The following is a 24854-nucleotide window of genomic DNA, read 5'->3' on the forward strand; positions in this document are numbered from 1 at the left end:
GCAGCGCAAAATTTCTTCATCTCGCATTGAGGGGATAATTTTGTGGTGTTTCTCGAATTGTGGCGGGAAGCTGGGGGTATTCCTAGAGGTGCGAAGGGGACCTCAGGAACTCTCTCCAGTTACTTCAGGGAAGTCAGGTCCCCGTTTATGCTGGAAGGGGAACTTCCGGATTACTCTCGAGCCGTTAAATGGGAATATTGCCTCTTCTCGATTTGAGTCCATAAAGTGTGTTCTCCTCTCCACTGAGGACGGATGTTAGGGACCATTCTGATTCGCCTAAAGGGAGTCAAGTACCCTTTTGCCTTTCAAGCGGGAATGTGAGATTTCTCTTGAGATTCTGCAGTGCAAAATTTCCTCATCTCGCATGGAGGGGATAATTATGTGCTGTTACACGAATTGGGTTGGGAAGCTGGGGGTGATTCTCCAGTAGCGAAGAGGACCTCTGGAACACACTCGGAATACTTCAGGGAAGTCAGGTCCCCTTTTGTGCTGGAAGGGGAACTTCCGGATTGTTCTCGAGCCCTTTAATGGGAAGAGGGCCACCTCTCGATTTGAGTCCATGAATTGTGTTCTCCTCTCCAATGGGGACGGATGTTAGGGAACTTTCTGAGTGGCATAAAGTGTGTCAAGTACCCTTTTGCCTTTCAAGCGGAAATGTGGTATTTCTCTTGAGATTCTGCATCGCAAAATTTCTTCATCTCGCATTGAGGGGATAATTTTGGCGTGCTTCTCCATTAGCGACGGGGACCTCAGGAACTCGCTGGTGATGCTTCACGGAAATCAGGTCAATTTGGTGTTGTAAGGGGAACTTCTGGGTTCCTCTGAAGCCCTTAAATGTGAAGAGGAGCTCATCTCGAATTGAGTCCATAAAGTGAGTTCTCCTCTCCAAAGGGGAAGGCTGTATGAGGGTACTTCCTGAGTTAAAAAAGGGTGTCAAGTACCTTTTTGCCTTTCAAGAGGGAATGTGTTATTTCTCTTGGGATTCTGCATCACAAAATTTCCGCCTCTCGTATTGAGGGGATAATTTTGGGGTGTTTCTCGAGCTGTGGCGTGAAGCTGGGGGTGCTTCTCGATCTGCGACGGGAACCTCAGGAACTCTCTGGGGTTGCTTCAAGAAAGTCAGGTCCCCTTTTTTGTTGCACGGTGAACTTCCGGTTTCCTCACGCACCCTTAAATGTGCACAGGGGCTCATCTCGAATTGAGTCCATAAAGTGTGTTCTCCTCTCCAAAGGGGACGGCTGTGTGAGGGAACTTTCTGAGTCAAATAAAGGGTGTCAAGTACCTTTTTGCCTTTCCAGAGGGAATGTGGTATTTCTCTTGAGATTCTGCATCGCAAAATTTCCTCCTCTCTCATTGACGGGATAATTTTGCTGTGTTTCTCGAGTTTTGGCGGGAAGCTGTGGGTGCTTCTCGAGTGGCGACGGGGACATCAGGAACTCGCTGGGGTTGTTTCAGTGAAGTCAGGTCCCCTTTGGTGTTGGAAGGTGAACTTCCTGTTTCCTCTCGAGCCTTTGAATGTGAACAGGGGCTCATCTCGAATTGAGTCCCTAAAGTGTCTTTTCCTCTGCAATGGGGACGGCTGTGTGAGGTAACTTTCTGAGTCGAATAAAGGGTGTCAAGTACCTTTTCGTCTTTCAAGAGGCAATGTGGCATTTCTCTTGAGATTCTGCATCCCAAAATTTCCTCCTCTCACATTTATGGGATAATTTGGGGGTGTTTCACGAGATGCGGCGGGAAGATGGGGTGCTTCTCAAGTTGCGAAGGGGACCTCAGGAACTCGCTGGGGTTGTTTCAGGGAATTCAGATCGCCTTTCGTGTTGGAAGGGGAATTTTCGGGTTACTCTCGAGCCCTTAAATGTGAACAGGGGCTCATCTCGAATTGAGTCCATAAAGTGTGTTCTCCTCTCCAAAGGGGACGGCTGTGTGAGGGAAATTTCTGAGTCGAATAAAGGGTTTCAAGTACCTTTTTGTCTTTCAAGAGGGAAAGTGGTATTTCTCTTGAGATACTGCATCGCAAAATTTTCTCATTTCGCATTGAGGGAATAATTTTGGGGTGTTTCACGAGTTGAGGCGGGAAGCTGGGGGTGCTTCTCGCGTTGAGACGGGGACCTCAGGAACTCGCTAGGATTGTTTCAGGGAAGTCAGGTCCCATTTGGTGTTGGAAGGTTAAATTCCGTTTCCTCTCGAGCCCTTAAATGTGAACAGGGGCTCATCTCGAATTGAGTCCATAATGTGTGTTCTCCTCTCTAAAAGGGACGGCTGTGTGAGGGAACTTTCTGAGTCGAATAAAGGGTGTCAAGTACCTGTTTGCCTTTCAAAAGGGAATGTGGTATTTCTCTTGAGATTCTGCATCGCAAAATTTCCTCATCTCGCTTTGAGGGGATATTTTTGGGGTGTTTCTCGAATTGCGGCGGGAAACTGGGGGTGCTTCTCGAGTTGCTACGGGGACCTCAGGAACTCACTGGGGTTGTTTCAGGGAAGTCAGGTCCCCTTTGTTGTTGGAAGGGGAACTTCCGTTTTCCTTTCGAGGCCTTAAATGTGAACAGGGGCTCATCTCGAATTGAATCATTACAGTTTGTTTTCCTCACCAATGGGGACGGCTGTGTGAGGGAACTTTCTAAGTCGAATAAAGGGTGTCAAGAACCTTTTTGCCTTTCTACAGGAAATGTGATATTTCTCTTGAGATTCTGCGTGGCAAAATTTCCTCATCTCACATTGAGGGGATAATTTTGTTGTGTTTCTCGAGTTGCGAAGGGGACCTCAGGAACTTTCTCGAGTTACTTCAGGGAATCAGGCCCCCCTTTTCCTGGAAGGAGAACTTCCGGATTACTCTTGAGCCCTCTAATGGAAATAGGGCCTCTTCTGGAGTTGAGTCCATAAAGTGTGTTATCCTCTCCACTGAGGACGAATGTTAGGGACCATTCGGAGTCGGCCAAAGGGAGTCAAGTAACCTTTTGCCTTTCAAGCGGAAATGTGGGATTTCACTTGAGATTCTGCATCCCAAAATTTCCTCCTCTCGCATTTATGGGATAATTTGGGGGTGTTTCACGAGATGCGGCGGGAAGATGGGGTGCTTCTCAAGTTGCGAAGGGGACCTCAGGAACTCGCTGGGGTTGTTTCAGGGAATTCAGATCGCCTTTCGTGTTGGAAGGGGAATTTTCGGGTTACTCTCGAGCCCTTAAATGTGAACAGGGGCTCATCTCGAATTGAGTCCATAAAGTGTGTTCTCCTCTCCAAAGGGGACGGCTGTGTGAGGGAAATTTCTGAGTCGAATAAAGGGTTTCAAGTACCTTTTTGTCTTTCAAGAGGGAAAGTGGTATTTCTCTTGAGATACTGCATCGCAAAATTTTCTCATTTCGCATTGAGGGAATAATTTTGGGGTGTTTCACGAGTTGAGGCGGGAAGCTGGGGGTGCTTCTCGCGTTGAGACGGGGACCTCAGGAACTCGCTAGGATTGTTTCAGGGAAGTCAGGTCCCATTTGGTGTTGGAAGGTTAAATTCCGTTTCCTCTCGAGCCCTTAAATGTGAACAGGGGCTCATCTCGAATTGAGTCCATAATGTGTGTTCTCCTCTCTAAAAGGGACGGCTGTGTGAGGGAACTTTCTGAGTCGAATAAAGGGTGTCAAGTACCTGTTTGCCTTTCAAAAGGGAATGTGGTATTTCTCTTGAGATTCTGCATCGCAAAATTTCCTCATCTCGCTTTGAGGGGATATTTTTGGGGTGTTTCTCGAATTGCGGCGGGAAACTGGGGGTGCTTCTCGAGTTGCTACGGGGATCTCAGGAACTCGCTGGGGTTGCTTCAGGTAAGTCAGGTCCCCTTTGGTGTTGGAAGGGGAACTTCCTGTTTCCTCTCGAGCCCTTAAAATTGCACAGGGGCTCATCTCGAATTGAATCCATAAAGTGTGTTCTCCCCTCCAAAGGGGAAGGCTGTGTGAGGGAAATTTCTGATTCGAATAAAGGGTGTCAAGTAACTTTTTGCCTTTCAAGAGGGAATGTGGTATTTCTCTTGAGATTCTGCATCCCAAAATTTCCTCATCTCGCATTGAAGGGATAATTTTGGCGTGTTTCTCGAGTAGCGGCAGAAGCTGGGGGTCATTCTCGAGTTGTGACGGGGACCTCAGGATCTCACTGGCGTTGCTTCAATTAAGTCAGGTCCCCTTTGGTGTTGGAAGGGGAACTTCCGGTTCCCTCTCGAACCCTTAAATGTGCACAGAGGCTCATCTCGAATTGAGTCCATGAAGTGTGTTCTCCTCTCCAAAGGGGACAGCTGTGTGAGGGAACTTTCTGTGTCGAATAAAATGTGTCAAGTACTATTTTGCCTTTCAAGAGGGAATGTGGTATTTCTCTGGAGATGCTGCATCGCAAAATTTCCTCATCTCGCATGTAGGGGATAATTTTGGGGTGTTTCTCGAGTTGCGGCGGGAAGCTGGGGGTGCTTCTCGAGTTGCGGCGGGGACCTCAGGTACTCTCTGGGGTTGCTTCAGGGAAGTCAGGTCTCCTTTGGTGTTGAAAGGGGAACTTCCGGTTTCCTCTCGAGCCCTTAAAGGATCACAGGGGCTCACCTCGAATTGAGTCCATAAAGTGTGTTCTCCGCTCCAAAGGGGACGGCTGTGTGAGGGAACTTTCTGAGTCGAATAAAGGGTGTCAAGTATCTTTTTGCCTTTCCAGAGGGAATGTGGTATTTCTCTTGAGATGCTGCATCGCAAAATTTCCTCATCTCGCAAGGAGGGGATAATTTAGGGGTGTTTCTTGAGTTCCGACCGGAAGCTAGGGGTGCTTCTCGAGTTGCGACGGTTACCTCAGGAACTCGCTGGGGTTGCTTCAGGGAAGTCAGGTCCCCTTTGGTGTTGGAAGGGGAACTTCCGGTTTCCTCCCGAGCCCTTAAATGTGCACAGGGTCTCATCTCGAATTGAGTCCATAAAGTGTGTTCTCCCCTCCAAAGGGGAATGCTGTGTGAGGGAACTTTCTGATTCGAATAAAGGGTGTCAAGTAACTTTTTGCCTTTAAAGAGGGAATGTGGTATTTCACTTGAGATGCTGCATCGCAAAAATTCCTCATCTCGCATGGAGGTGATAATTTTGGGGTGTTTCTCGAGTTGCGGCGGGAAGCTGGGGGTGCTTCTCGAGTTGTTACGGGGACCTAAGGATCTCGCTGGGGTTGATTCAGGGAAGTCAGATCCCCTTTGGTGTTGGAAGGGGAACTTCCGGTTCCTTCTCGAACCCTTAAATGTGCACAGGGGCTCATCTCGAATTGAGTCCATAAAGTGTGTTCTCCTCTCCAAAGGGGACAGCTGTGTGACGGAACTTTCTGAGTCGAATAAAATGTGTCAAGTACTGTTTTGCCTTTCAAGAGGGAATGTGGTATTTCTCTGGAGATGCTACATCGCAAAATTTCCTCATCTCGCATGGAGGTGATAATTTTGGGGTGTTTCTCGAGTTGCGGCGGGAATTGGGGCTGCTTCTCGAGTTGCAGCGGATACCTCAGTAACTCTCTGGGGTTTCTTCAGGGAAGTCAGGTCCCCTTTGGTGTTGAAAGGGAAACTTCCGGTTTCCTCTCGAGCCCTTAAATGTTCACAGGGGCTCATCTCGAATTGAGTCCATAAAGTGTGTTCTCCTCTCCAAAGGGGACGGCTGTGTGAGAGAACTTTCTGAGTCCAATAAAGGGTGTCAAGTACCGTTTTGCCTTTCAAGAGGGAATGTGGTACTTCTCTGGAGATGCTGCATCGGAAAATTTCCTCATATTGCATTGAGGGGATAATTTTGTGGTGTTTCTTGAATTGCAGCGCGACGCTGGGGGTACATCTCGAGGTGCCACGGGGACTTCAGGAACTCACTCGAGTTTCTTCAGGGAAGTCAGGTCCCCTTTTGTGCTGGAAGGGGAATTTCCGGGTTACTCTTGAGCCATTCAATGGGAATATTGCCTCTTCTCGATTTGACTCCATGAAATGTGTTTTCCTCTCCACTGAGGATGGATGTTAGGGAACATGCTGAGTCGCATAAAGGGAGTCAAGTACCTTTTTGCCTTTCAAGCGGGAATGTGGGATATCTCTTGATATTCTGCAGCGCAAAATTTCCTCCACGATTTGAGGGGATAATTTTGTGATGTTTCTCGAATTTGACGGGTAGCTGGGGGTACTTCTGAAGTTGCCACGGGAACCACAAGGACTCACTCGAATTACTTCAGGGAAGTCAGGTCCCCTTTTGTGCTGGAAGGGGAAATTCCGGTTTACTCTCGAGCTCTTTAATGGGAATAGGGCCTCTTCTCGAGTTGAGTCCATAAAGTGTGTTCTCCTCTGGAATGGGGACTGATGTTAGGGAACTTTTTGAGTGGCATAAAGTGTGTCAAGTACGCTTTTGCCTTTCAAGCGCGAATGTGGGATTTCTCTTGAGATTCTGCAGCACAAAATTTCCTCATCTCGCATTGAGGCGATAATTTTGTGGTGTTTCTGGAGTTGTGGCGGGAACCAGGAGCTACTTCTCTCGTTGCGATGGGGACCTCAGGAACTCGCTCGGGTTGCTTCAGGGAAGTCAAGTCCCCTTTTGTGTTGGAAGGAGAAGTTCCGGATTACTCTCCAGCTGTTAAATGGAAATAATGCCTCTTCTCGATTTGAGTCCATAAAGTGTGTTTTCCTCTCCACTGAGGAAGGATGTTAGGGAACATTCTGAGTCGCATAAAAGGAGCCCGGACCATTTTGCCTTTCAAGCCGGAATGTGGGATATCTCTTGAGATTCTGCTGCGCAAAATTTCCTCATCTCGCATTGAGGGGAATATTTTGTGGTGTTTCTCGAATTGCGGCGGGACGCTGGCGGTACTTCTTGTGTTTAAATGGGGACCTCAGGAACTCACTCGAGTTACTTCAGGGAAGTCTCGTCCCCTTTTGTGCTGGAAGGGGAACTTCGGGATTAGTCTCGAGCCCTTTAATGGGAATAGGGCCTCTTCTGGAGTTGAGTCCATAAAGTGTGTATGCCTCTCCAATGGGGACGGATGTTAGGGAACTCTCTGAGGGGCATAAAGTGTGTCAAGTTCCCTTTTGCCTTTCAATTGGGAATGTGGGAATTCTCTTGAGATTCTGCAGCGCAAAATTTCCTCATCTCGCATTGAGGGGATAATTTTGTGGTGTTTCTCGAATTTTGGCGGGAAGCTGGGGGTACTCCTCCAGTTGCAGCGAGGTCCTCAGGAACTCGTTCGGGTTGCTTCAGGGAAGTCAAGTCCTCTTTTGTGTTTGAAGGGGAAATTCTTGATTACTCACTAGGCTTTAAATGGGAATATTGCCTCTTCTCGATTTTAGTCCATGAAATGTGTACTCCTCTCCACTGAGGACTAATGTTAGGGAACATTCTGAGTCGCATAAACGGAGTCAAGTACCCTTTTGCCTTTCAAGCGGGAATGTGGGATTTCTCTTGAGATTCTGCAGCGAAAATTTTCCTCATCTCGCATTGAGGGGATAATTTGTGGTGTTTCTAGAGTTGCGGTGGGAAGCAGGGGGTAATTCTAGAGTTGCGGCGGGGACCTCAGGAACTCGCTCGGGTTGCTTCAGGGAAGTCAAGTCCCCTTTTGTGCTGGAAGGGGAACTTCCGGATTACTCTCGAGCCCTTAAAAGGGAATATTGCCTCTTCTCCATTTGAGTAGATAAAATAGGTTCTCCTCTCCACTGAGGATGGATGTTATGAAATATTCTGAGTCGTATTAAGGGAGTCAAGTACCCTTTTGCCTTTCAAATGGGAATGTGGGATTTCTCTTGAGATTCTGTAGCGCAAAATTTCCTCATCTCGAATTGACGGGATAATTTTGTGGTGTTTCTCGAATTGCAGCGGGAAGCTGCGGTTACTTCTGGAGTTGTGACTGGGACCTCAGGAACTCACTCGAGTTACTTCAGGGAAGTCCGGTCCCCTTTTCTGCTGGAAGGGGAACTTCCGGATTACTTTGGAGCCCTTTAATCGGAATAGGGCCTCTTCTCGAGTTGAGTCCATAATATCTGTTGTTCTCTCCAATGGGAACGGATGTTATGGAACTTTCTGAGTGGTATTAAGTGTGTCAAGTACCCTTTTGTCTTTCAAGCGGGAATGTGGGATTTCTATTGAGATTCTGCAGCGCAAAATTACCTCATCTCACATTGAGAGCATAATTTTGTGGTGTTTCTCGAGTTGAGGCAGGAAGCATGGTGTATGTCTCGAGTTGCGACGGGGAACTCAGTAACTCGCTCGGGTTGCTTCAGGGAAGTCACGTCCCCTTTTGTGTTGGAAGGGGAATTTCCGGATTACTCTGGAGCTGTTAAATGGGAATAATGCCTCTTTTCGATTTGAGTTCATAAAGTGTGTTTTCCTCTCCACTGAGGAAGGATGTTAGGGAACATTCTGAGTCGCCTAAAGGGAGTCAAGTACCCTTTTGCCTTTCAAGCGGGAATGTGGGATTTCTCTTGAGATTCTGCAGCGCAAAATTTCCTCATCTCGCTTTGAGGGGATAATTTTGTGGTGTTTCTCGAATTTTGGCGGGAAGCTGGGGGTACATCTCCAGTTGCGGCGGGGACCACAGGAACTCGCTCGCGTTGCGTCAGGGAAGTCATGTCCCCTTTCGTGTTGAAAGGGGCACTTCCGGATTACTCTCGAGCCGTTAAATAGGAATATTGGCTCTTCTCCGCTTGAGTCCATAAAGTGTGTTCTCCTCTCCAATGAGGACGGTTTTAGGGGCCATTCTGAGTCGCCTAAAGGGAGTCAAGTACCCTTGTGCCATTCAAGCGGGAATGTGGGATTTCTCTTGCGATTCTGCAGCAAAAATTTACCTCATCTCCCATTGAGAGCATAATTCTGTGGTGTTTCTCGACTTGCTGCCGGAAGCAGGGTTTGCTTCTCGAGTTTTGACGGGGAACTCAGGAACTCGCTCGGGTTGCTTCAGGGAAGTCAGGTCCCCTTTGGTGTTGGAAGGGGAACTTCCGCATTACTCTCGAGCTGTTAAATGGGAATATTGCCTCTTCTCGATTTGAGTCCATAAAGTGTGTTCTCCTCTCCACTGAGGAGGGATGTTAGGGAACATTCTGAGTCGCCTAAAGGGAGTCAAGTACCCTTTTGCCTTTCAAGTGGGAATGTGGGATATCTCTTGAAATTCTGCAGCACAAAATTTCCTCATGTTGCATTGAGGGGATAATTTTGTGGTTTTTCTCGAATTTCGGCGGGAAGCTGGGGGTACATCTCGAGGTGTCACGGGGACTTCAGGAACTCACTCAGTTACTTCCGGGAAGTCAGGTCCCCTTTTGTGCTGGAAGGGGAATTTCCGGTTTACTCTTGAGCCGTTAAATGGGAATATTGCCTCTTCTCGATTTGAGTCCATAAAGTGTGTTTTCCTCTCCACTGAGGAAGGATGTTAGGAACATTCCGAGTCGCATAAACGGAGCCCGTACCCTGTTGCCTTTCAAGCCGGAATGTGGGATTTCTCTTGAGATTCTGCTGCGCAAAATTTCCTCATCTCGCATTGATGGGAATATTTTGTGGTGTTTCTCGAATTGCGGCGGGACGCCTACGGTACTTCTTGAGTTTAAATGGGGACCTCAGGAACTCACTCGAGTTACTTCAGGGAAGTCTGGTCCCCTTTTGTGCTGGAAGGGGAACTTCCGGATTAGTCTCGAGCCCTTTAATGGGAATAGGGCCTCTTCTGGAGTTGAGTCCATAAAGTGTGTATGCCTCTCCAATGGGGACGGATGTTAGGGAACTTTCTGAGGGGCATAAAGTGTGTCAAGTTCCCTTTTGCCTTTCAATTGGGAATGTGGGATTTCTCTTGAGATTCTGCAGCGTAAAATTTCCTCATCTCGCATTGAGGGGATAATTTTGTGTTGTTTCTCGAAATGCAGCGGGAAGCTTGGGGGTACTTCTGGAGTTGCGACGGGATCCTCAGGAATTCACTGGAGTTACTTCAGGGAAGTCAGTTCACCTTTTGTTCTGGAAGGGGAACTTTCGGGTTACTCTCCTGCTGTTAAATGTGAATAATACATCTTCTCGATTTGAGTCCATAAGTTTGTTTTCCTCTCCACTAAGGAAGGATGTTAGGGAACATTCTGAGTCGCCTAAAGGGAGTCAAGTACCCTTTTGCCTTTCAAGCGGAATTGTGGGATTTCTCTTGAGATTATGCAGTGTAAAATCTCCTCATCTCTCATTGAGGGGATAATATTGTGTTGTTTCTCGAGTTGCGGGGGGAAGCAAGGGGTACTTCTCCAGTTGAGCCGGGAACCTCAGGAACTCGCTCGGTTTGCTTCAGGGAAGTCAAGTGCCTTTTGTGTTGGAAGGGGAATTTCTTGATTACTCTCTAGCCTTTAAATGGGAATATTGCCTCTTTTCGATTTGACTCCATGAAGTGTGTTTTCCTCTCCACTGAGGAAGGATGTTAGGGAACATTCAGAGTCGCATAAAGGGAGTCTAGAACCCTTTTGCCTTTCATACGGGAATGTGGGATTTCTCTTGAGATTCTGCAGCGCAAAATTTCCTCATCTCGCATTGAGGGGATAATTTTGTGGTGTTTCTCGATTTGCGGCGGGAAGCTGGGGGTAATTCTCATGCTGCGGCGGGGACCTCAGGAACTCGCTCGCATAGCTTCAGGGAAGTCAAGTCCACCTTTGTGTTGGAAGGGGAACGTCCGGATTACTCTCGAACTGTTAAATGGGAAAAATGCCTCTTCTCGATTTGAGTCCATAAAGTGTGTTTTCCTCTCCACTGAGGAAGGATGTTAGGGAACATTCTGAGTCGCATAAACGGAGCCCGGACCATTTTGCCTTTCAAGCCGGAATGTGGGATTTCTCTTGAGATTCTGCTGCGCAAAATTTCCTCATCTCGCATTGAGGGGAATATTTTGTGGTGTTTCTGAAATTGCGGCGGGACGCTGGCGGTACTTCTTGAGTTTAAATGGGGACCTCAGGAACTCACTCGAGTTACTTCAGGGAAGTCTGGTCCCCTTTTGTGCTGGAAGGGGAACTTCCGGATTAATCTCGAGCACTTTAATGGGAGTAGGGCCTCTTCTGGAGTTGAGTCCATAAAGTGTGTATGCCTCTCCAATGGGGACGGATGTTAGGGAACTCTCTGAGGGGCATAAAGTGTGTCAAGTTCCCTTTCAATTGGGAATGTGGGAATTCTCTTGAGATTCTGCAGCGCAAAATTTCCTCATCTCGCATTGAGGGGATAATTTTGTGGTGTTTCTCGAATTTTGGCGGGAAGCTGGGGGTACTCCTCCAGTTGCGGCGAAGTCCTCTGGAACTCGCTCGGGTTGCTTCAGGGAAGTCAAGTCCTCTTTTGTGTTTGAAGGGGAAATTCTTGATTACTCACTAGGCTTTAAATGGGAATATTGCCTCTTCTCGATTTTAGTCCATGAAATGTGTACTCCTCTCCACTGAGGACTAATGTTAGGGAACATTCTGAGTCGCATAAACGGAGTCAAGTACCCTTTTGCCTTTCAAGCGGGAATGTGGGATTTCTCTTGAGATTCTGCAGCGAAAATTTTCCTCATCTCGCATTGAGGGGATAATTTGTGGTGTTTCTAGAGTTGCGGTGGGAAGCAGGGGGTAATTCTAGAGTTGCGGCGGGGACCTCAGGAACTCGCTCGGGTTGCTTCAGGAAAGTCAAGTCCCCTTTTGTGCTGGAAGGGGAACTTCTGGATTACTCTCGAGCCCTTAAAAGGGAATATTGCCTCTTCTCCATTTGAGTAGATAAAATAGGTTCTCCTCTCCACTGAGGATGGATGTTATGAAATATTCTGAGTCGTATTAAGGGAGTCAAGTACCCTTTTGCCTTTCAAATGGGAATGTGGGATTTCTCTTGAGATTCTGTAGCGCAAAATTTCCTCATCTCGAATTGACGGGATAATTTTGTGGTGTTTTTCGAATTGCAGCGGGAAGCTGCCGTTACTTCTGGAGTTGCGACTGGGACCTCAGGAACTCACTCGAGTTACTTCAGGGTAGTCCGGTCCCCTTTTTTGCTGGAAGGGGAACTTCCGGATTACTTTGGAGCCCTTTAATCGGAATAGGGCCTCTTCTCGAGTTGAGTCCATAATATCTGTTGTTCTCTCCAATGGGAACGGATGTTATGGAACTTTCTGAGTGGTATTAAGTGTGTCAAGTACCATTTTGCCTTTCAAGCGGGAATGTGGAATTTCTCTTGAAATTCTGCAGCGCAAAATTACCTCATCTCGCATTGAGGGGATAATTTTGTGGTATTACTCGAGTTGCAAAGTGAAGCAGGGGGTAATTCTCGAGTGACAACGGGGACCTCAGGAACTCGCTGGGGTTGCTTCAGCGAAGTCAAGTCCACTTTTGTGTTGGAAGGGGAACTTCAAGATTACTCTCGAGCCGTCAAATGGGAATATTGCCTCTTCTCGATTTGAGTCCGGAGAGTGTGTTCTCCTCTGCACTGGGGACAGATGTTAGGGACCATTCTGAGTCGCCTAAAGGGAATCAAGTACACTGTTGCCTTTCAAGCGGTAATGTGGGATTTCTCTTGAGATTTTGCAGTGCAAAATTTCCTAATCTCGCATGGAGGGGATAATTTTTTGGTGTTTCAGGAATTGGGTTGGGAAGCTGGGGGTACTTCTGCAGTTCCGACGAGTACCTCTGGAACACACTCGAGTTACTTCAGGGAAGTCAGGTCCCATTTTGTGCTGGAAGGGGAACTTCCGTATTACTCTCGAACTCTTTAATATGAATAGGGCCTCTTCTCGAATAGAGTCGATAAAGTGTGTTCTCCTCCCAATGGGGACAGCTGAATGAGGGAAATTTCTGAGTTGCATAAAGGGTGTTTAGTACCCTTTTGCCTTTTATGAGGAAATGTGGTGTTTCTCTTGAGAACCTGCATCGCAAAATTTCCTCATCTCGCATTGAGTGGATAATTTTGTGGTGTTCATCGAGTTGCGGCGGGAAGCTGGGGGTGTTTCTCGAGTTGCGACGGGGACCTCAGGAACTCGCTGGGGTTGCTCCAGGGAAGTAGATCCCCTTTTGTGTTGGAAGGGAAAATTTAGGTTTACTCTAGAGCCCTTAAATGGGAAAAGGGGCTCATCTCGAATTGAGTCCATAAAGTGTGTTCTCCTCTCCAAAGGGGACGGCTGTGTGAGGGAACTTTCTGAGTCGAATAAAGAGTGTGAAGTACCTTTTTGCATTTCAAGACGGAATGTGGTATTTCTCTTGAGATTCTGCATCGAAAAATTTCCTCCTCTCGCATTGAGGGGATAATTTTGTGGTGTTTCACGAGTTGCGGGGAGAGGCTGGGGGTACTCCTCGAGTTGCGAAGGGGACCTCAGGAACTCGCTGGGGTTGCTTCAGGGAAGTCAGGTCCCCTTTGTTGTTGGAAGGGGAACTTCCGCTTTACTCTTGAGCCCTTAAATGTGAACAGGGGCTCCTCTCTAATTGAGTCCATAAAGAATGTTCTCCTCTCCAATGGGTAGGGCTGTGTGAGGGAACTTTCTGTGTGGAATAAAGGGCGTCAAGTACTTTTTACCTTTCAAGAGGGAATGTGGAATTTCTCTTGAGATACTGCATCGCAAAATTTCCTCCTCTCGCATTGAGGGGATAATTCTGTGGTGTTTCTCGAGTTGCGACGGGAAGCTGGGGGTACTTCTCGAGTTGCGACGGGGACCTCAGGAACTCGCTGGGGTTGCTTCAGGGAAGTAAGGTCCCCTTTGGTGTTGGAAGGGGAACCTCCGGTTTCCTCTGGAGCCCTTAAATGTGCACAGGGGCTCATCTCGAACTGAGTCCATAAAGTGTGTTCTCCTCTCCAAAGGGGACGGCTGTGTGAGGGAACTTTCTGAGTCGAATAAAGGGTGTCAAGTACATTTTTGCCTTTCAAGAGGGAATGTGGTTTTTCTCTAGAGCTTCTGCATCGAAAAATTTCCTCGGCTCGCTTTGAGGGGTAATTTTGTGGTGTTTCTCGAGTTGCAGCGGGAATCTGGAAGTACTTCTCGAGTTGCCACGGGGACCTTAAGAAGTCCCTCTGGTTGCTTCAGGGAAGTCAGGTCCCCTTTGCTGATGGAAGGGGAACTTCCGCCTTGCTCTCCAGCCCTTAAATGTGAACAGGGCCTCTTCTCGAATTGAGTCTATAAAGAATGTTCTCATCTCCAATGAGTAGGGCTGTGTGAGGGAACTTTCTGTGTCGAATAAAGGGCGTTAGTACTTTTTGCCTTTCAAGAGGGAATGTGGTATTTCTCTTGAGATTCTGCATCGCAAAATTTCCTCCTCTCGCATTGACGGGATAATTTTTGCTGTTTCTCGAGTTGCGGCGGGAAGCACGGGGTACTTAATGAGTTGCGACGGGGACCTCAGGAACTTGCTCGGGTTGCTTCAGGGAACTCAGGTCCCCTTTGGTGTTGGAAGGGGAAATTCCGCTTTGCTCTCGAGCCCTTAAATATGAACAGGGGCTCATCTCTATTTGAGTCCATAAAGAGATTTCTTCTCTCCAAGTGGACGGCTGTGTGAGGGAAATTTCTGAGTCTAATAAAGGGTGTCAAGTACCTTTTTGCCTTTCACGAGGGAATGTGGTATTTCTCTTGAGATTCTGCATTGAAAAATTTCCTCATCTCGCATTGAGGGGATAATTTTGGGGTGTTTCTCGAGTTACTGCGGGAAGATGGAGGTACTTCTCGAGTTGGGACGGGGACTTCAGGAACTCGCTGGAGTTGCTTCAGGGAAGTCAGGTCCCCTTTGGTGTTGGAATGGGAATTTCCTGGTACCTCTCCATCCCTTAAATTTGAACAGGGTCGCATCTCGAGTTGACTCCATAAACTGTCTTCTCCTCTCAAAGGGGACGGCTGTGTGAGGGAACTTTCTGAGTCGAATAAAGGGTGTCAATTACCTTTGTGCCTTTCAAGAGGGAATATGGTATTTCTCTTGAGATTCTGCATCGCACAATTTCCTCATCTCGCATGGAGGGGATAATTTTTGGGTGTTTCTCGATTTGCGGCCGGAAGCTGGGAGTGCAACTCTAGTTGAGACGGAGACCTCAGGAAATCGCTGGGGTTGCTTCAGGGTAGTCAGGTCCTCTTTGGTGTTGGAAGGGGAACTTCCGGTTTCCTCTCGAGCCCTTAAATATGAACAGGGGCTCATCTCGAATTGAGTCCATAATGTTTCTTCTTCTCCCAAAGTAAACGGCTTTGTGAGGGAAATTTCTGAGTCGAATAAAGGGTGCCAAGTAACTTTTTGCCTTTCAAGAGGGAATGTGGAATTTCTACTCAGATTCTGCATCGCAAAATTCCCTCATCTCGCATTGAGGGGATAATTTTGATGTGTTCCTCGAGTTGCGGCGGGAAGTTGGGGGTGCTTCTCGAGTTGCGACGGGGACCTCAGGAACACACTGGGGTTGCTTCAGGGTAGTCAGGTCCCCTTTGCTGTTGGAAGGGGAACTTCTGGTTTCCTCTGGAGCCTTTAAATGTGAACAGGAGCTCATCTCGTATTGATTCCATAAAGTGTGTTTTCCTCTCCAAATGGGATGGCTGTGTGAGAGAACTTTCTGAGTCAAATAAAGCGTTTCAAGTACCGTTTTGCCTTTCAAGAGGGAATGTGGTATTTCTCTTGAGATGCTGCATCGCAAAATTTCCTCATCTCACGTGGAGGGGATAATTTTCGGGTGTTTCTCGAGTTGAGGCGGGAAGCTGGGGGTGCTTCTCGAGTTTGGACGGGGATCTCAGGAACTCGCTGGGGTTGCTTCAGGGAAGTCAGGTCACCTTTGCTGTTGGAAGGGGAACTTCCGGTTTCCTCTCGAGCCCTTAAATGTTCACAAGGGCTCATCTCGAATTGAGTCCATAAAGTGTGTTCTCGTCTCCAAAGGGGACGGCTGTGTGAGGGAAGTTTCTGAGTCGAATAAAGGGAGTCAAGTACCTTTTTGCCTTTCAAGAGGGAATGTGGTATTTCTCTTGAGATGCTGCATCGCAAAATTTCCTCATCCCGCATTGAGGGGATAATTTTCGGGTGTTTCTGTAGTTGCGGCGGGAAGCTGGGGGTGCTTCTCGAGTTGCGACGGGGACCTCAGGAACTCGCTGGGGTTGCTTCAAGGAAGTCAGGTCCCCTTTGGTGTTGGAAGGGGAACTTCCGGTTTCCTCTCGAGCCCTTCAATGTGCACAGGGGCTCCTCTCGAATTGAGTCCATAAAGTGTGTTCTCCTCTCCAAAGGGGACGTCTTTGTTAGGGAACTTTCTGTGTCGAATAAAGGGTGTCAGTACCGTTATGCCTTTCAAATGGTAATGTGCTATTTCTCTTGAGATGCAACATTGCAAAAATTTCTCATCTCGCATGGAGGGGATAATTTTGGGGTATTTCTCGAGTTGCGGCGGTTAGCTGGGGGTGCTTCTCGAGTTGCGACGGGGACCTCAGGAACTCGCTGGGGTTGCATCAGGGAAGTCAGGTCCCCATTGGTGTTGGAAGGGGAACTTCCGGTTTCCTCTCGAGCCCTTCAATGTGCACAGGGATTCATCTAGAATTGAGTCCATAAAGTGTGTTCTCCTCTCTAAAGGGGACCTCTGTGTGAGGGAACTTTCTGAGTCGAATAAAGGGTGTCAAGTACCTTTTTGCCTTTCAAGAGGGAATGTGGTATTTCTCTTTAGATGCTGCATCGCCAAATTTCCTCATCTCGCATGGAGGGGATAATTTTGGGGTGTTTCTCGAGTTGACGGCGGGAAGCTGGCGGTGCTTCTCGAGTTGCGATGGGGACTTCAGGAATTCGCTGGGGTTGCTTCAGGAAAGACAGGTCCCCTTTAATGTTGGAAGAGGAACTTCCAGTTAACTCTCGAGCCCTTAAATGTGCACAGGTGCTCATCTCGAATTGAGTCCATAAAATGTGTTCACCTCTCCAAAGGGGACGGCTGTGTGAGGGAACTTTCTGAGTCGAATAAATGGTGTCAAGTTCCTTTTTGCCTTTCAAGAGGGAATTTGGTATTTCTCTTGAAATGCTGCATCGCAAAATTTCCTCATCTCGCATTGAGGGTTAATTTTGGGGTGTTTCTCGAGTTGACGGCGTGAAGCTGGTGGTGCTAATCGAGTTGCGACGGGGACCTCAAGAACTCGCTGGGGTTGCTTCAGGGAAGTCAGGTCCACTTTGGTGTTGGAAGGGAACTTCCGGTTTCCACTTGAGCCCTTAAATGTGCACAGGTGCTCATCTCTAATTGAGTCCATAAAGTGTGTTCTCCTCTCCCAAGTGGACGGCTGTGTTGGAAACTTACTGAGTCGAATAAAGGGTGTCAAGTACATTTTTGTCCTTCAGAGGGAATGTCGTATTTGTCTTGCGATGCTGCTTCCCAAAATTTCCTGATCTCGCATGGATGGGATAATTTTGGGGTGTTTCTCCAGTTGCGGTAGGAAGCTGGGGGTGCTTCTCCAGTTGCGACGGGGACCTCAGGATCTCGCTTGGGTTGCTTCAGGGAAGTCAGATACCCTTTGGTGTTGGAAGGGGAACTTCCGGATTGCTCTCGAGCCCTTAAATGTGCACAGGGGCTCATCTCAAATTGAGTCCATACATTGGGTTCTCCTCTCCAAAGGGGACGGCTGTGTGAGAGAACTTTCTGAGTCGAATAAAGGGTGTCAGGTATTGTTTTGGCTTTCAAGAGGGAATGTGGTATTTCTCTTTAGATTCTACATCGCAAAATTTCATAATATCGCATTTCGGGGATAATTTTTGGGTGTTTCTCGAGTTGAGGCGGGAAGCTGGGTGTGCTTCTTGAGTTTGGACGGGGATCTCAGGAACTCGCTGGGGTTGCTTCAGGGAAGTCAGGTCCCCTTTGGTGTTGGAAGGGGAACTTCCGGTTTCCTCTCGAGCCCTTAAATGTGCACAGGGGCTCATCTCGAATTGAGTCCATAAAGTGTGTTCTCCTCTCCAAAGGGGACGGTTGTGTGAGGAAACTTTCTGAGTCGAAGAAAGGGTGTCAAGTACCTTTTTGCCTTTCACGAGGAAATGTGGTATTTCTCTTGAGATGCTGCATCGCAAAATTTCCTCAACTCGCATGCAGGGGATAATTCTGGGGTGTTTCTCGAGTTGCGGCGGGAAGCTGGGGGTGCTTCTCGAGTTGCGACGGGGACCTCAGGAACTCGCTCGGGTTGCTTCAGGGAATTCAGGTCCCCTTTGGTGTTTGAAGGGGAACTTCTGGTGTCCTCTCGAGCCCTTAAATGTGCAAAGGGGCTCATCTCGAATTGAGTCCATAAAGTGTGTTCTCCTCTCCAACCGGGACGGCTGTGTGTGGGAACTTTCTCAGTCGAAGAAATTGTGTCAAGTACCTTTTTGCCTTTCAAGAGGGAATGTGATATTTTTCTTGAGATGCTGCATCGCAAAATTTCCTCATCTCGCATGGAGGGAATAATTTTGCGGTGTTTCTCGAGTTGCGGCTGAAAGCTAAAGGTGCTTCTCGAGTTGCGACGGGGACCTCAGGAATTCGCAGGGGTTACTGCATGGAAGTCAGGTCCCCTTTGGTGTTGGAAGGAGAAATTCCGGTTTCCTTTCGAGCCTTTAAATGTGCACAGGGGCTCATCTCAAATAGAGTCCATAAAGTGTGTTCTCCTCTCCAAAGGGGACGGCTGTGTGAGGGAACTTTCTGAGTCGTATAAAGGGTGTCAAGTACCTCTTTGCCTTTCAAGAGTGTTGTGGAATTTGTCTTGAGATGCTGCATTGCAAAATTCCCTCATCTCGCATTGAGGGGATAATTTTGATGTGTTTCTCGAGTTGCGGCGGGAAGCTGGGGGTGCTTCTCGTGTTGCGACGGGGACCTCAGGAACTCGCTGGGGTTGCTTCAGGGAAGTCAGGTCCCCTTTCGTGTTGGAAGGGGAACTTCCGGTTTCCTCTCGAGCCGTTAAATGTGCACAGGGGCTCATGTCGAATTGAGTCCATAAATTGTGTTCTCCTCTCCAAAGGTGACGGCTGTGTGAGGGAACTTTCTAAGTCGAATAAAGGATGTCAAGTACCTTTTTGCCTTTCATTAGGGAATGTGGTTTTTCTCTTGAGATGCTGCATCGCAATATTTCCTCATCTCGCATGGAGGGGATAATTTGGGGGTGTTTCTCGAGCTGCGGCAAGAAGCTGGGGTGCTTTTCGAGTTGCGACGGGGACCTCAGGAACTCTCTGAGGTTGCTTCAGGGAAGTCAGGTGTCCTTTGGTTTTGGAAGGGGAACTTCTGGTTTCCTCTCGAGCTATTAAATGTGCACAGGGGCTCATCTCGAATTGAGTCCATAAAGTGTGTTCTCCTCTCCAAAGGGGACGTCTGTGTGAGGGAACTTTCTGAGTCGAAGAAAGGGTGTCAAGTACCTTTTTTCCTTTCACGAGGGAATGTGGTATTTCTCTTGAGATGCTGCATCGCAAAATTTCCTCATCTCGCACGGAGGGCATAATTTTGGTGTGTTTCACGGGTTGCGGCGGGAAGCTGGGGGTCCTTCAGGGGTTGCGATGGGGACCTCAGGAACTCGCTGGGGTTGCTTCAGGGAAGTCAGGACCCCTTTGATGTTGGAAGGGGAACTTCCCGTTTCCTTTTGAGCCCATAAATGTGCACAGGGTCTCATTTCGAATTGATTTCATAAAGTGTGTTCTCCTCTGCAAAGGGACGGCTGTGTCAGGGAACACTCTGAGTCGAATAAATGGTGTCAAGTACATTTTTACCTTTCTGGAGAAAATGTGGTATTTCTCTTGAAATGCTGCATCGCAAAATTACCTCAGCTTGCATTAGGGGATAATTTTAGGATGTTTCTCGAGTTGCAGCGGGAAGCTGGGGGTGCTTCTCGAATTGGGACGGGGACCTCAGGGACTCGCTGGGGTTGCTTCAGGGAAGTCAGGTCCCCTTTGGTGTTGGAAGGGGAACTTCCGGTTTCTTCTCGAAACTTTAAATGTGCACAGGGGCTCATCTCGAATTGAGTCCATAAAGTGTGTTCTCCTCTTCAAAGGGGATGGCTGTGTGAGGGAAGTTTCTGAGTCGAATAAAGGGTGTCAAGTACCTTTTTGCCTTTCAAGACGGAATGTGGTATTTCTCTTTAGATGCTGCATCGCAAAATTTCCTCATCCAGCATTGAGGGGATAATTTTCAGGTGTTTCTGTAGTTGCGGCGGGAAGCTGGGGGTGATTCTCGAGTTGCGACGGGGACCTCAGGAACTCGTTGGTTTGCTTAGGGAATTCAGGTCCCCTTTGGTGTTGGAAGGGGAGCTTCCGGGTTCCTCTCGAGCCCTTAAATGTGAACAGGGGCTCATCTCGAATTGAGTCCATAAAGTGTGTTCTCCTATCCAAAGGGGACGGCTGTGTGAGGGAACTTTCTGAGTCGAATAAAGGGTGTCAATTACCGTTTTGCCTTTCAAGAGGGAATGTGGTAGTTCTCTTTAGATGCTGCATTGCAAAATTTCCTTATCTCGCATTGAGGGGATAATTTTGGTATGTTTCTCGAGTTGCGGCGGGAAGCTGGGTGTGCTTCTCGAGTGGCGACGGGGACATCAGGAACTCGCTGGGGTTGCTTCAGGGAAGTCAGATCCCCTTTGGTGTTGGAAGGGGAACATCCGGTTTCCTCTGGAGCCCTTAAATATGCACAGGGGCTCATCTCGAATTGAGTCCATAAAGTGTGTTCTCCTCTCCAAAGGGGTCAGCTGTGTGAGGGAACTTTCTGAGTCGAATAAAGGGTGTCAAGTACCCTTTTGCCTTTCTAGAGGTAATGTGGTATTTCTCTTGCTATTCTGCAACGTAAAATTTCCTGGTCTCGCATTGAGCGGATAATTTTGTGGTGTTTCTCGAGTTGCGACGGTTACCTCAGGAAATCTCTCGGGTTTCTTCAGGGAAGGCAGGTCCCCTTTTTTGTTGGAACGGAACTCCCGGTTTACTCTCGAGCCGTTAAATGGGAATAGGGCCTCAACTCGAATTGAGTCCATAAAGTGTGTTCTCCTCTCCAATGGGGACGGCTGTGTGAGGAAACTTTCTGAGTCGCATAAAGAGTGTCAAGTACCCTTGCCTTTCAATTGGGAATGTGGGAATTCTATTCAGATCTGCAGCGCAAAATGACCTCAATTTGAATTGAGGGAATAATTTTGTGGTGTTTGTCAAGTTGCCGGTGAAAGCATTGATTACTTCTCGAGTTGAGAGGTGGACCTCAGGAACTCACTCACTTGCTTCAGTGAAGTCAAGTTCCCTTTGGTTTTGGAAGGGGAACTTTCGGATTACTCTGGAGCCGTTAAATGGGAATATTAGCTCTTCTTTATGGCAAGCCACTCCAGTACTATTGCCTAGAAAATCCCATGGATGGAGGAGCCTGGTAGGCTGCAGTCCGTGGGGTCGCCAAGGGTCGGACACGACTGAGCAACTTCACTTTCACTTTCACATATTGGAGAAGGAAATGGCAACCCACTCCAGTGTTCTTGCCTGGAGAATCCCAGGGACGGGGGAGCCTGGTGGGTGTCCGTCTATGGGTCACACAGAGTCGGACACGACTGAAGTGACTTAGCAGCAGCAGCAGCAGCAGCAGCAGCAGCAGCAGCAGCAGCTCTTCTTTATTTCAGTCCATAAAGTGTTTTCTCCTCTCCACTGAGGACGGATGTTAGGGACCATTCTGAGTCGCCTAAACGGTGTCAAATACCCTTTTAACTTTCAAGCGGGAATGTGGGATTTCTCTTGAGATTCTGCAGCGCAAAATTTCCTCATCTCACATTGTGGGGATAATTATGTGGTGTTTCTCGAGTTTCGTTGGGGACCTCAGAAACTTACTCGAGTTACTTCAGGGAGTCGGGTCCCATTTGTGCTGGAAGGGGAACTTCCGGATTACTCTCCACCCTTTTAATGGGAATAGGGCCTCTTTTGTAGTTGAGTCCATAAAGTGTGTTATTCTCTCCAATGGGGACGGATATTATTGAACTTTCTGAGTGGCATAAAGTGTGTCAAGTACGCTTTTGCCTTTCAAGCGGGAATGTGGGATATCTCTTGAGATTCCGCAGCGCAAAATAACCTCATCTCACATTGAGGGGTAATTTTGTGGTGTTTCTCCAGTTTTGGTGGGAAGCAGGGGGCACTTCTCTAGCTATGGCGGGGACCTCAGGAACTCGCTCGGGTTGCTTCAGGGAAGTCAAGTCGCCTTTTGTTTTGGAAGGGGAACTTCCTGATTACTGTCGAGACGTTAAAAGGGAATATTGCCTCCTCTCCATTTGAGTCCATAAAATATGTTCTCCTCTCCACTGAGGATGGATGTTAGGGAACATTCTGAGTCGCCTAAAGGGAGTCAAGTACCCTTTTGACTTTCAAGCCGGAATGTGGGATTTCTCTTGAGATTCTGCAGCGCAAAATTTCCTCATCTCCCATTGAGGGGATAATTTTGTGGTGTTTCTCGAGTTGCAGCGGGAAGCTGGGGGTACTTCTCCAGGTGCGGCGGGGACCTCAAGAACTCGCTTGGGTTGCTTCTGGGAAGTCAATCCTTTTTTGTGTTGGAAGGGGAACTTCCGGATTACTCTCGAGCTGTAAATGGGAAAAAGGCCTCTTCTCGATTTGAGTCCATAAAGTGTGTTTTCCTCTCCGCTGAGGAAGGATGTTAGGGAACATTCTGAGTCGCATAAACGGAGTCAGTACCCTTTTGCCTTTCAAGCCGGAATGTAGGATTTCTCTTCAGATTCTGCAGCGCAAAATTTCCTCATCTCGCAGTGAGGGGAATATTTTCTGGTGTTTCTCGAATTGCGGCGGGACGCTGGGGGTACTTCTTGAGTTTAGATGGCGACCTCAGGAACTCACTCGAGTTTCTTCAGGGAAGTCAGTTCCCCTTTTGTGCTGGAAGGGGAACTTCCGGATTAGTCTCGAGCCCTTTAATGGGAATAGGGCCCCTTCTGGAGTTGAGTCCATAAAGTGGGTATGCCTCTCCAATGGGACGAATGTTAGGGAACATTCTGAGTGGCATAAAGTGTGTCAAGTTCCCTTTTCCCTTTCAAGCGGGAATGCGGGATTTCTCTTGAGATTCTGCAGCAGAAAATTACCTCATCTCGCACTGAGGGGATAATATTGTGTCGTTTCTCGAGTTGGGGCGGGAAGCAGGGGGTACTTCTGGAGTTGAGACGGTACCCTCTGGAACTCGCTCAGGTTGCTGCAGGGAAGTCAAGTCCTTTTTTGTGTTGGAAGCGGAACTTCTTGATTACTCTCGAGTCTTTAAATGGGAATATAGCCTCTTTTCGATTTGAGTCCATGAAGTGTGTTTTCCTCTCCACTGAGGACGGATGTTAGGGAACATTCTGAGTCGCCTAAAGGGAGTGAGGTACCATTATGCCTTTCAAGCGGGAATGTGGGATATCTCTTGAGATTCTGCAGCGCAAAATTTCCTCATGTCGCATTGAGGGGATAATTTTGTTGTGTTTCTCGAGTTGCGAAGGGGACCTCAGGAACTTTCTCGAGTTACTTCAGGGAATCAGGCCCCTTTTTTCCTGGAAGGAGAACTTCCGGATTACTCTTGAGCCCTTTAATGGGACTAGGGCCTCTTCTGCAGTTGAGTCCATAAAGTGTGTTATCCTCTCCACTGAGGACGGATGTTAGGGACCATTCTGAGTCGGCTAAAGGGAGTCAAGTAACCTTTTGCCTTTCAAGCGGATATCTGGGATTTCACTTGAGATTCTGCAGCGCAAAATTTCCTCATCTCACATTGTGGGGAAAATTTTGTGGTGTTTCTCCAGTTGCGATGGAGACCTCAGAAACTTAATCGAGTTACTTCAGGGAATCAGGTCCCATTTGTGCTGGAAGGGGAACTTCCGGAATACTTTTGAGCCCTTTAATGGGAATAGGGCCTATTCTTCAGTTGAGTCCCTAAAGTGTGTTATCTTCTCCAATGGGGACGGATATTATTGAACTTTCTGAGTGGCATAAACTGTGTCAAGTACGCTTTTGCCTTTCAAGCGGGAATGTGGGATTTCTCTTGAGATTCTGCAGCGCAAAAAATCTCATCTCTCATTGAGGGGATAATTTTGTGGTGTTTCTCGAATTGCGGCGGGAAGCTGGGGGTACTACTCCAGTTGCGGCGGGGACCTCAAGAACTCGCTCGGGTTGCTTCAGGGAAGTCAAGTCCCCTTTTGTGTTGGAAGGGGAACTTCCGGAATATTCTCGAGCCATTAAAAGGGAATATTGCCTCTTCTCCATTTGAGTCCATAAAATATGTTCTCCTCTCCACTGAGGATGGATGTTAGGGAATATTCTGAATCGCATAAAGGGAGTCAAGGACCATTTTGCCTTTCAAGCGGGAATGTGGGATTTCTCTTGAGATTCTGCAGCGCAAATTTTCCCTATCTCGCAGTGAGGATATAATTTTGTGGTGTGTCTCGAATTGAGGCGGGAAGGTGGGGGTACTTCTGGAGTTGCGACGGGGACCTCAGGAACTCACTCCAGTTACTTCAGGGAAGTCAGGTCCCCTTTTGTGCTGGAAGGGGAACTTCCGGATTAGTCTCAAGCCCTTTAATGGGAATAGGGCCTCTTCTGGAGTTGAGTCCATAAAGTGTGTTCTCCTCTCCAATGGGGAAGGATGTTAGGGAACTTTCTGAGTGACATAAAGGGAGTCAAGTACGCTTTTGCCTTTCAATTGGGAATGTGGGATTTCTCTTCAGATTCTGCAGTGCAAAGTTTCCTCATCTCGCATTGAGGGGATAATTTTGTGGTGTTTCCCGAATTTCGGCGGGAAGCTGGGGGTACTTCTCCAGTTTCAACGGGGACCTCAGGAACTCACTGGAGTTACTTTAGGGAAGTCAGGTCCCCTTTAGTGCTGGACGGGGAACTTCCGGATTACTCTCGAGGCCTTTAAGGGAATATGGGCTCTTCTGGAGTTGAGTCCATAAATTGTGCATGCCTCTGCAATGGGGATGGATTTTAGGGAACTTCCTGAGGAGAATAAAGTATGCCAAGTTCCCTTTTGCCTTTCAAGCGTTAATGTGGGATTTCT

Source organism: Moschus berezovskii, unplaced genomic scaffold, assembly GCF_049115385.1.
Source record: "Moschus berezovskii isolate FMDL1 unplaced genomic scaffold, NW_MosBer_1.0 29, whole genome shotgun sequence".
Classification (NCBI taxonomy): domain Eukaryota; kingdom Metazoa; phylum Chordata; class Mammalia; order Artiodactyla; family Moschidae; genus Moschus; species Moschus berezovskii.